Genomic DNA, 12,337 nt, shown 5'->3' with positions numbered 1-12,337 from the left:
CTCAAGAGCACCTAGTAATTGTTCCCAGCTGCATATACAAACAGTTACAGACCTGAAATGGTTTCAGGAAGGTCCTTGTTTACTTCTTTGTTTCACATTTTGTGTGTGACCTTCAGCCACAAATCTGTTTTATTTGTTCTCACCTTTTTCACATGATTGTACTATTCCATATTGTAAGCACCTCTCTTTTTGTAATCCCACACCCCAAACACCAAAAATCCACCTTGCTGAGAAACCCTCTGAAGTGCCTTCCAGGGGGTGTGCAAGTGTGAATGAGAGCAGAATTCACCCACCGTGCTTTTAAAGAGTCTCTGGTTGCCAGCATCTGCACAAGGCAGATAATGGCATTACAGCTGAATGTTTGGGGATTTTCCCATGAGAATCAGCTGCCTAAAGGAAGAATTACTGGACCCATACTCCTCAGGCTAGGTCAATACTCAGTCAGCATCTGCTTTCTATCTCCTTGTTATGAGAGATGCATTAATGATAGCGGTTCAGTTTTTTAAAGCTCCTGTAACCTGACCCCTCATGATCCTATCCACAGTGAACAAATTCATCTGCATCCATTTAGAGCACTTTTCCATCTGGTAACAACAGATCATTGAAAAGGGAGCTGCTTTAAGGATGATTGTACTTTAATTCTAGGTGCATGCCTTAAAAAATACGTTTTTTTCTTAATGTTACAGCACTTCTGTGAATGAAGTCTCCAGCTGGAGACACAATGGAGACACCACGGTGTCATTCAACTCAGGCAAGTTACAGCTTTATCGACTTCCCTTCAGCCAGGTCATTTCACACCAGCTGAGTCTCCTCTTTTTTTATTGGATAGCAGCTCATTCAGATGTCTCCAAATACTGCCAGCTTTTTTGCATGTGGAAGTGAGAATTGCACCATCATTCAAAAAAAAATCGTTCTGCTAGATGCTGAAATACCAAAAAAGCCCTAAAAGCTGGAAAGTTGTTCTTTATCCCTGGTAAAACAGTACCTATTCTTTGGTCACGCCTGGCTGCCAATGAGCGCAATAATACTGAGCAATTAAGCCTTTCATTTTCGTTAGGCTAATTAATTGTTTGCACAGTGCCCTGAATATGGAATCATTTTCCTTTTGGAAAGAATAAAAGGATTAGAATGGCTCTATCCCAAGTTGCTCTGAACGTATTTTATTTATTTAGTGGGAGAAAAATCCTCTCTTGCCCCAAACGCAAACCACACACTCGAGCGTTACGGCTGCACGGGGACGTTTCCATCGGCGGGGATGTGAATGCATCCACATATGTCCATCCATCTGCAGCCACACTCCATATGGGATCTGGGGCTTCTGGTGCATGGCAATGAGTGGGCAGAGGCTGCAGCCACGTTGTGTGTGCTGCTGGGTTTGGATGTCAGCGCTGTCAGGGGCGGCAGCGGGATGAGCATCCCTCGGGTTTCAGCTGCCCCTGGCACCGTGGTCATTGTGAGTTGTGACAGCGCTGGGAGGGCAGAGCTCTGCGACTGGACACTCTCTCAAGAGGCTTGTACTGAGTGAATCCAAGGCAAATGGAACCTGGACTAGGATTTCATGAAGAAGGGACCCAGTGGGCACAGTATTGCAGAGGCTATTGCCAGCTCTTCTTTATGTTTGTCCCATTCGGTACCTCTTTGCGCAACCAAATTATTAAATATATATTTCACATTAAATGATTCTACAAACTTGCAAAAAGCCATTTCAGTGGAAAGCAAGGGAACATACTCAGCTCTAAGTGCAAGGCAGAGGCTGCCATCACACAAACTTCCGCTACAGGGGTTGGAGATAACTGGCTGGAGCTCCTCATGCCTTCCCTGCTCCCTGCTCTCCTGTAAGACCTGTTATGGTCCATCTGCAAGAGTTGAAAGTGAAAATTCTGTCCCGTGCTACTTCCTCTTCCTCTATAGATCAGGACATTGAGAACAGCCCTGGGTTTAAAGGGAGCATGAGAGGCCACCTAGGACGTGCTCTCAGCCACAGATGTCCATCCTGGCTTAAAAACAGCTGCTGGCAGAGATGTCGCATCTCCCAGGCAATCTGTTCTCCTGCTGAACTACCCAGACTACTGGAAAGATTTCCCTAATATCTGCCCCAAAGCATCTCTTAATGCATCACCCATCTCATCCTTTCCATGCCCACTGCTGCTACACCTGCAGTCCAAATCAGGGCCACCCCAAACGTGCAGGAAAGGAACTGGAGGGCAACACAACACAGGGGCCATACTTGGATTTATGTGCCTGCCTCGCCTGCATACATCATTCTGCGTTCAGCCTAAGCCTGCAGAATTTAACTGAAAGTCAAACTCCTTTTGTTTATTTAATGCCTGGATGTCTGTGAGTGTTGCTTCTTGGGCTTTGGACCTTCTTGCTGTCTGTGCTGGGTCATGGAGATGTCCCTGACACCAGTGCTGTTCATATCAAAGGAGTAGCTCCAAAATTCTGGGTGCAGCAGTCTTGTGATAGCTTTGTACTTATATGTGATAAGGGACAGAAAGCAGCCACTGTAAAGCACATGAGCCTGTCCCACCATTATCTCAAGAGATTTTCAGTATTTCACTTGCTTTCTCTCCTTGGTGTCTTCAATTTGGCGCATGAAAATATTCAGAGTATCTTGCCTGGTCAATGGGAGAATCCCAAGTTTTCATTTTTCTTTCTTTCTTTTTTTTTTTTTTTCTCTTGTGAGTTTTCTCAAGCTTAACTCTCCTAAATAATGACTAGGGAGGAGGACAGTGGACCAGAACAGACATGAAGGAGTTTGGACAACTGTCCTAAATTAGAGGACAGGTTTGCTTTGGAAATCCTATATGCATCACACTCTGTTACAGAAAGTTGGCTTTAACAGCAAATCTCTTGCAGCAGGGTGTCACTTCACTTCCACAGATTACTTGAAATGCTTTATTAATTCGATGACCTTGTGGGCTCTCAGAAAAAAAACATTTCTCAGTGTTTTGGGGAAAGAGAGCTTCTCTGAGCTAAAGGGACTGTTTTGTTGCACAGATTTATTGCTTGGCTGACTTAATTCACCATTCAAAGACGATGATTTTTAGCTGCTGGGCAGTGGGCCTTGCAATGTTGAAACTAATTAACTGCTAGGACTCTTCTGAGCAAGGCTGTTTTCTTACTGGGTTTTGGCTTTTTTTTAACCCACAGAAATGAAGCAAGCACGATCCTTGGAACACAGGTTGCATGGATACAATATCAGCACAGACACAGCCCCATGCTGGATGACTCCGTGTCAAAGGAAGAAAGGCTGCCAGCTGTCCCCACTGCTGGCGTGACACCACACAAAGGTAAGAGGAGAAAAGAGACAACATCTGAAGACAGGAGGGTGCCAGGGCCATGACAAAGGGAGAACTCGGAGAATAGCAAGAGAGGTCTCCACTCTGCAGCTCTGGATCCACAGCCTCCAAAGACCTGAGCTGTGGACCTGGCTGGCAGGCCAAGGTCAATGGCTCTGCAGCTGGAGTGTCCTCACACCTCTCTCCCCTTCCTTCATTCCCAGTCCTGGTGCTGCAGGCTGTATTTCTGAAAGAACCTTGAACCTCATAGCTCAGATAGATCTAAAGAGCAGTGCCTGCTGGCAGGACCTCAGCAAAGCCTTGAGAGGGAAGACAAGGAAGGGAAGAGGGGGTCACTCTGTCAGGATGCACCTGTCTGCAGGAAGTTACCGGTTGTTATCCCATCAGGGACTTCTGCTCATCAAAATATTTTCTGGGAAAAGTTTATAACCCCTGCAATATTTCCTGGTGATGTCAAAAGATGGCATAAACAGGTCCAGAAGCTCAAGCAGAGACAAATTTGGTGTCTGTGTGTTCCTTCCTACTGTGTTTTTGCAAAGCACTTCTGCCCTGCTCCTTGCTCTGAGTCCATAGAGCAAGTGAAATATAAATTGCTGCTGCTGACTGAAAGCATGGAATCCCTCACTGGCTCCAGGGGGCTCCCCATCTGTCTTTGTTCCCAACAGTTTGGTTACCTTTATCACCATTGTTAAATGCAGAGCTGCAAATACCATTACTGGTCATACAGAATGGCAACTCTCTTGACATGCCTCAACCACAGTGACCTTCCTCGATGGGCAGCAGGGAGCACAGGCCAGCCTCTCTCCCTCCTGTGAGTTTGGGCTGGGAGTGTCAGCCCCAGCTGTCAATTCACCTCTATCTCATTTTTTTCTTCCCTGCATTTCAGTTCAGATGTTTCCAGGAATTTCAGCCTTCTTCTGAAGCCTCACAGACTAGTTGCTCATTCTCGAAGCGCAGGAGTATAGAGCAGCACCCCTGGGTGTGTGATCAAGGAAGTCTTATGTCACTTGACTTGCTCTGAACAAAGGGGGAAGTGCAGAGGATCAGCAGCATGTGGGAGAGGAGACCTCTGCTTCCCATAGATGCTGGTGGATCTCACCTGGCCAGGAGCTCCAGAAGGACCGTGAGGTTTTCTGTCTGCTCATTCTCTAAGTGAAATAAGAGAACAGTTAGCAAAGGTTTGTCACAGAGAGGTTTTTGAATAAGAGAAAACAGAATCTGGTGGCTGTGAGAGTCCAAAATAGCACCTTGGGATATGTTGTACTCATGAGCTGCCCCATCTCTTAGCTCTCAGCCAGAGCATGTTCCAGCATGTCCTGACTTGGAAAGGTGTCCTTAGAAGCAGTACAGAACACAGTCAGGGTGTGAGTGGGACAGTGCTGAGGGCTGAGCATGACCCCTCAGGCATGGGGACAATGGGACAGACCAGCTCTCTTCAGTCCCTGACACTTCCCGCTGTGCCACTGAAGCCACCCTGGAAAGGAGCACACATGGTCCACATTTTTATCATTTTCCATCCATCCCCACATATCTCTTTCTGCCTGTGAGCACCTGTGTTTTTCTTCCCATCAAACTGTCCTTAGCAAAGTGCCAGGTGTACCTTTGTTGCCACTCTCATCCCGGCAGCGAAGGCTTTCTTTTGTTTAGCTGAAAGGGAGCCTGGGTCAAGGTTTTTACGTGCCAAGCAGAATCCAAAGACAAGAACACAAAGGTGAGCTCAGAGCCAGGATCTGGGGTGGCAGTGGCAGCGGCAGGAGGGGCAGCACCATGCCGGGGACCAGGGAAAAGTGGATAACAAAGGGAGATGCCTGTGGGGGAAGGGATGGGAAGGCCGGGGGGGTCTCTCTCCGTGCAGTTGTTGGGTGATGGGGACACACCACGGCCAGGCAGCAGTCCCCAGGGCAGGGCCGGGCAGGAGCTCCTCGCCTGGAGCCCCGCAAAGCCCCGCTAGAGGCAGCTCTTGGTTTGCTCTGGGCATGGAGGAGCAGCCGGGCGCTGCGGGCAGGAGCGATGGAGCTGCTGCTGCCTGCCCCGACACACGGCCCTTCCTCCCCCGGGCAGCTGCAGCCCCTCGCCACAACCCACCCGGGGTCCCACAGCACACTCAGCAGCCGCTTTTCTCCAAATACAGTGTGTTAAACCTGGGTGGGCAAAGAAACCCCGGTGGGAGCCAGCCTGAACCCAAAGGAGGAGGGGTTGCAGGGACTGGGAGACTCAGGGGGCTGAAGTCGGCACCTGGGAGCAGCGATATCCGAAGGAGAAGGTTGGAATTTGAGCTGTGTGCCCCCATCCTACCCGCACCGAGAGCAATTCCCACCGCTGGCATCCTGCAGCAGGAGGTAAAAGCCAACAAGGAATGGATTTGGTTTGTCCTTTTTTCTCTGTAGATTAACAGATCCAGCTCTGACTGAAGTATTTAGTGATCACAGCGACTTAATGGCATGCGGAAAACATTCCCTGGCAATTACTCCTGCGCCGGTCTTGGCTCGCTGGGTGCTTCCCTTCGCACGGCGGATGGCAGGAGCAGCCTGCCACGGCACGCAGCCGTCCCCGGGGACGGGCAACCACAGCCCGGGTGGCACAAGCCCTGCCAGACGGATGCTACCTGCAGTGGTGCCCCTGCCTGCTGCGTGCCCTGGGAGGCCCTGGAGAGGCCGGATCCCCTCGCCCACCCTCCGCTTGGCGCAGGCTGCCAGGCAAGTCCTCGGTGGCCAGGAGGTCCTTGGCGGCCACCCACCCCTCTCTGTCGCACCGGGTTCAGCCTGGGTGAATTCCAGCGTTGCTCTTTTCATTTCAGAGCTGCAGGAGAAGCGGCTTACGGTCACCTTAAAGGAATAAACGATGCATAAAAATATTTGATCACTTAAGCCAAATGATTTGGCAAGCGCAGGCTCCCGCCGTACCCATCCTCCTCACAATTGTCTCATTATCCAGCCCTAAATCAAGCTGTCACAGCTTTTTTTTGGCTTGGAGGGGAGAGGGAGGGAGCTGCTTTCCAGTGTTCACCTCCAAAAGAGAAACCCTGAGCAGGGAGCGGGTCACTGAGCATCCTCCCGCCCCCTTCCCGATCCGCCCGCGCCGCTGCTCCTCATCAATCGGATTGCGGAGCCGGCAGCGGGATGCGATCCCAGCGGCCGGAGCGAGGGCTGGTGCAGAGGCTGCAGGTCCACCCCGGCTCCGCCCGGGACCGGAGGTGCCTCGAAATGCCCTTCCCAAAGCCTCTGCCTTGGTCGCTTGCTGTCGCCGGGGAAGCATCCCGAGAAGGGGACACAGCTCATCAGTGGGGCAGGAAGCTCCCCAGGGATGGGGCCTCCATCCTTCTCAGGTGCCAAAATAAAGGGGGCTTGGATCCTGCTTGCTCCTGTTCGTGCCACGTGTAACAAGCGTCTGGAGAGCCTTCTCTTGCCTCAGCTGGGACAAGGGGCACTTGGAGCCCCTCAGTTAGGGGCACACCTGCACTGTGGTAATCACATCAGCCCCTTTTCACAAGAAAACCATTGGGAAATGCACCAAGAGGCTCTTGATACAAGCAGGTCCCAGAGGGACAGCAAACATGGAGTCTTTCACTATCTGCTAGTCAAGAGAGAACCAAAACCTGTCTCTTTGGGAGCCTCAGTGTTTCATAGGCCCTATGAAAAGAAATCACCTGAGGACCTGTCTCCTGCATTCTCAGGACAATGGAGCATCCCTCACCCTACACACAGGGAAGCCCATCTCAGGAAGAGTCCTCCTCCTCCTCTGCACTCCCTAGGTGACACCCTGGATACTGTGCCAGACCTGTGTCATTCCCCAAGTCTGCTGAATTAATTAAACTAATAATTATTATTTTATTAATAAATTAATTAAAGACCCATTGATTCACTCTGCTGGGACAGTGAAACAGCTGCAAACTCATCTGTTCAGACGAGCACAGCCAGCCAGATGGAGCATTCCCTTTTTGCCTGCCCTGCACAGAGACAGCCCAAACCAGGTCTTTCCACCCAAGAAAACTTTCAACCCAAGGAGAATAAAGAGGGGAGCATGTGGAGTAAACACAGACCCTTGCATGCAAAGCTGCTCTGGATGGAGTTAACAAAAGATGTGCCATTTTCTCCTGCCAACAGCAGCCCAGCAGGCAGGGCAGGGCAGAGATGCTGGTTCTGGTGGGCAGGCTGGGACCTTGCTGGTGCCTGGGACCTGCTGTGCTGCTGCAGCCACCACCAGATCGGCTCTGAGCAGCTCTCGTGGGTGCCATGTTCAATCCACACTGTTTCATTTTGTTGCCTTTTTAATGCTGTCAAAACATGAGATACTCCTGCTGCTTTCACAGCCTTGCTAATTGGCTGCAAAGAGCAGATTTCTGTTCAAATTACAGCTACTTTTGAACTTTGAACTTGCCTTTAAAATCCAATTCCTACAAGGCTTTTGTCCCCACCCCTTGCGGAGCTGTGAAGCAGCATGAGCAACAACTCACTCCCACAGTGCTTTTTGGAGGACCAAGGGCAGTTCACACACCCTGCAGGGATCCTACGAGGGATTTTCTGCTCTCATGCTCTTCACCTTGGGCTCCCCCCAGTCTCTGGGATCTCTGGAAACGGAGAACTGGGGAGCACATGTCAATCCATCACCTGGAAAATGCAAGCAAGACCCTCTCTGGGCAGCACCTCTTGGGCTGAACCTCCAGCAGATGCTGTTCTGTCTCCAGGGTTTCCCTTCTCCATGCTCCAGTGACTGCTCCTCTTGGATCACAGAGGTGCAGGTAATGCTGTGTACTGGGTGCTGAGTGAAGCACCTGCACGAGTCACAGTGACCCCTGTGCCCTCTGCCTGCCCTCCACCCACCCCCTGCCCAGTCACCTCTGCAGCTCAGGTGCTCTCAGCCTGTTTTCCAGCTCTGCCAAAGCCAGGAATAATTTGAGCTGCACAGTAGGGCTGGAGCCTTCCCTATGGCACAGTCCTGGCAGACTCTGGTTTTCCTCAGAGGAGGCCAAACAGGAGCTCTGGAAAAGCCCAAATGAATCCAGCAGCAGCAGGAGAAGGGCTGGTGATCTGAGATATCTCCAGGCTGAAAATGCAAGCCCCTCCAGGGAGAATGGGAAAATCACATTACAAGCCTTGCCTCTGCCCAGCCCCTCAGCAGAAGCGATGAGAGGAGGAATGGGGGAGCTGGACAAAGCCCCCTGACCCCTCTCTGGTCATCCCTGAACCCACACTAATGAAAAGCCAGGCAATGCCCACATGTGCAGTGCCAGGAGGACGAGCCCAGGATGGTGCCTGCACTAACACACACTCACAGCGCCAGTGTTTGCCAAGACCCTGTTGCTCAAGAAAATGAGCCTGAGTTTGCAAGGAGCTGTTTGCCAGAGCAGAAAATGTTGATCTCCAGCACATCCTTCACTCAACAGATGTTCCAGGTTCTGCTAAGCAGTAAAAAGACTGACGAAGAGTCCCTGATGGGTGCAGATGGTTTCAGCTCCATTAGCCATCAGTAACAACCCAAGGTGCTCTGACCATCGTGAACCACAAAACCAACCTGCTGCTGGGCAGGGGCAAGAGCCAGCACTGGAGGCTGCTGGGGATGGGGGAGGAGAAGCTGGAGCTGCATGAAAAATCATGGCAAAAGCACCCACAGTGGGAGCAGTTGGAGCAACGATTCGGGGTTCCTACATTACTCGGTAATTTCGGATCACAGATGGAAATATCCAAGAGAAGCATCTCGTAAATCACACGGTCTGTGGTTTTTCCCTTTTCGCCTGCTGTGTTATGATGGAAAATTGCAGCCGGTGTTTCCAAAAGCCATGAAATACCACGCAGGCCCTGGCAGGTTCACGTCCAGCTGAAGCAAACTCCACTCCAGCGTGAGGCTTGCCTCCAAAAGGGTCACTGAACCCAACAGCTGCGTTTTGCTGACTGGAATTTGCACCTTTCCCCAGCTCACGGGGCTGCTCTCACCTCTTTCCCATCGGCATTGATTTCGAGTTGGTTGTGTGCCAGCCTTGCACCCCTTGAACACAACTGAAACCAGAGGATTTCTGATAGAAGACAAGGAAAAAGGCATGAACAGGTGGCTTTGAGAGAAAGAAAGGGATTTTTTATATGATTCTGCAATAAAAAGGGAGAAGATGAAGACTTTGCTAAAAATTACCACGCAGCACCGAGCAAGAGAGGATACTTGGGCCCAGACGTTCTTCTCTGCTGGTGCTTCCCTCCTTGGCCAGGAGAAAGCACAGGGAGTGCCACAGCAGACACTTGGTGCCATGGCTCTGCCTTCAGAACCACGCTCTCCATCTGCTCAGTCCCAGCAGCACAGGGGCAAATTGTCACCAGCACAGTGGTAAAACTGTCACCGTCCTGCCTCTGATGCTTCCCTGCTGCCTCTCTCCCCTCTCCAAGCCCAGGAGCTGTCCCATTTACCCACAGGGCTCAGGATAAGCATTGCCCCATGGACTGGGAGCAGCAGCATCTTCATGTCACAGCCCAGGACACACTGGGGTTGAGGATGCATCCCCTTGATTACCCTGGAGCTATGCTAATGGCTTTCTGTTTTAATTACATGGAAGTCTTACCGTGCTGCAGGGGCTGGTTAATGCTGCACGGCACAGAGGAAGGCCTGTGCATCACTGACAGCCTTTTTTTTTTTTTTGCATAATAAAGGTAAAGTGGCACTGGGGACATGTGTCTTTTATGGACCGAGGTCAGCTGCCTGCAGGTCCTGAGAGCCATGAGAGGGAGGGGAGAGGGAGGGAAGGAAGGCAAAGTAAACAGATAAATCCCTGGAACATATGGCCTGTGCTCGGTATCTTTACGCATGAGGCACCCCACTTAATAAAAGTTTAGGATGGAAAAGCCAAATAAAATTGATAATCTGCCCAGGGAGGGTGATTCAGATGAAGTAAGCACATTACAAGGGGGTGACTGATTTACAATTTTCTTCTATTTGTGGTTTTATGACTATTACAGTTATTCTTGTGAATATAATTCATTACTGTGCTATTATTCCCAGAAGTGAAAATCAAAGGTTTATCAGCCGACACCAGCAAGCACGAAATACTGCCCCAACACACAGCTCCGTGCTGGAATCACAGCTCAAAACCAGATGGGAAGGCAGAAGCTGAGCACTCACCTCTCCCCGTCCCCAGGTCCCCTGCTGGGACACAGGCAGAGCCAGCATCTCCCAGCTGGGCAAGGAGCAGGCAGTGAAGCAGACCTGTGTGAGCAAGATCTCATCCTCCAAGAGATGATGGACACAAGAGTGGCTCAGTTATTTGGAAAAGGCAACATTGGTGAGTGCACTGCTGGGTAGCCCTGGGCAGGCACAGACTGGGGGGACCTACAGGAGCTGGTACCAAAGGGATCAGGCACGCTGCCTCTCCTGGGGGCATGGCAGGCTCCGGGTGTGGCTTTGGGCACAGATCCCACTGTGCTGCCAGGTGCTGGCAGGGCAGGGTGGTGGGCTTGAAACCAAGACAACATGGCCTGGAGCCAGAAAGAGTGGCTTAAGGGTAGGGTTTTATTTACACTAACAGCTCTAGCTGGGAGAAACAGACTGAACCAGGGATTTATCCAACATAAAAGCAGTGAAGAGAGTACTAAAATGTACTTGAGGTTGCTGCTCACTGGATACCTGATTCTGTAGCTCACATGTAACATAAAAGCCATCATTCCTATGGTGTGGTTTTTCCAGCAGCAGCTGAAGCCCAGCCCCAGCCAGCTGCTGGTGCAGCTTGATGGCACAGCCCTCCCTGGCTGCATCCTGTGGGCTTTCAGGCTTTGTCACTCCTGCGTGCCAGCCTCAGCTGTGAAAACCAAGAGAAATCTCTTCCAGCCTCCTTTTTCTCCTCATTTCAACAAGTTTTTTCTGAAGAGCCACACTTTGCTTTCTCCATGACAGATCCTCATCCCAAAGGCTTCTTTGCAGCACTCCAGATGTGCCTGACATTCTGCTCCAGCACCAAGAGATACCAGCTCTTGCTTAAAAAACCTCCAGAAGCTGATGGCAAAAAGAGCGCAGCACAGAGACCCTGCAATAATCCCTGGTGAAAGAGGAGAGAGGGGAGAGGGGAGAGGAGAGAGGAGAGAGGAGAGAGGAGAGAGAGAGGAGAGAGGAGAGAGGAGAGAGGAGAGAGGAGAGAGGAGAGAGGAGAGGAGAGGAGAGGAGAGGAGAGGAGAGGAGAGGAGAGGAGGTGAAGCCCCGAATCAGTATGTCTGGGCCAGATCAAGGGCCTCTTCAGCCCAATATCCCAGTGCTGGTTCTGGAAGAGTGGATGTAATGGAGAGAACAGAAAGTCTGCAGGGACATTTCCCTGGCATCCTCCCATCTGGGTCCCAGAGCTTGTCTCAATGCTTAATAGCTCTTGATGGGTTTTTTTTTTCTTCCTCGAATTTGTCTAATCACTTTCTGAAGCCTTGTAAAGTTTTGGCATTGCCCGTATCATCTTGTAATTAGTCTCCAGCTGAAGGACATGCTGTGGGCAGAGGTTCGTGTGCCTTCACAGCCTCGGTCTGTGACACTGGGGTCTGAGTCACGTCTGAGGGTGGGAAATGCAAACACAGGGGCCAGGAGTTTACTCCTCATCACTACAGAGTGCCGAAGTGGGAACAGAGTCTCCGAAGTCTGAATTGCTTAAGAGGAAATAAAACCATCACAGCTGCATTGTCAGAGTTTGTCCTCAGCTCTCTGCTCTCTCCCTAAAAGATGTGGCATTCCCTAGAAGTGGCACATCCCAGATGAAAACAAGCCATCAGGATGAGCCACAATTGCTGTTTAACTGCTTTAGATCAGGAAAAAACCCCAAACCCAGACATTAACAAATGTGCCCGTTGCACTGGGGTGAGCTGAGCCTTTGCCTGCCTTCAAAGTGAAGCACATGTCAAGTACTCTGCTGAGAAGGGCAGTTTGGTGAGGCCAAGAGCTCTGACAGAGAAATGCAACCAGCTCAGCAAAGCCTAATGCAGCCCCTCCTGTGGCCCCTCAGACTGGCAGTGCCAGCTCAGGCCATTCTTCCCCATCCCATTGCCCCAGCCAAGCACCAGGCTGGGGCTGTCCTTGGCATCCCC

At 50.9% G+C, this 12,337-nt stretch overlaps 1 long non-coding RNA gene across 1 annotated transcript; it reads left to right on the top strand.

The window, feature by feature from the left end:
- Positions 1-2,375: 2,375 nt before the first annotated feature.
- Positions 2,376-11,366, top strand: LOC121658197. Its single transcript, XR_006013872.1, has 3 exons — positions 2,376-3,293; positions 10,284-10,563; positions 11,172-11,366. It is a non-coding gene; the product is annotated as an uncharacterized LOC121658197 (long non-coding RNA).
- Positions 11,367-12,337: the final 971 nt, after the last annotated feature.

Source organism: Corvus kubaryi, unplaced genomic scaffold (genome assembly GCF_017639235.1).
Source record: "Corvus kubaryi isolate FWS band 111438036 unplaced genomic scaffold, C.kubaryi_AGA036_p1.0 split2-37374, whole genome shotgun sequence".
Lineage (NCBI taxonomy): Eukaryota > Metazoa > Chordata > Aves > Passeriformes > Corvidae > Corvus > Corvus kubaryi.
The sequence above is the reverse complement of the archived record's forward strand: the minus strand, read 5'-3'. Positions and strand labels throughout refer to the sequence as shown.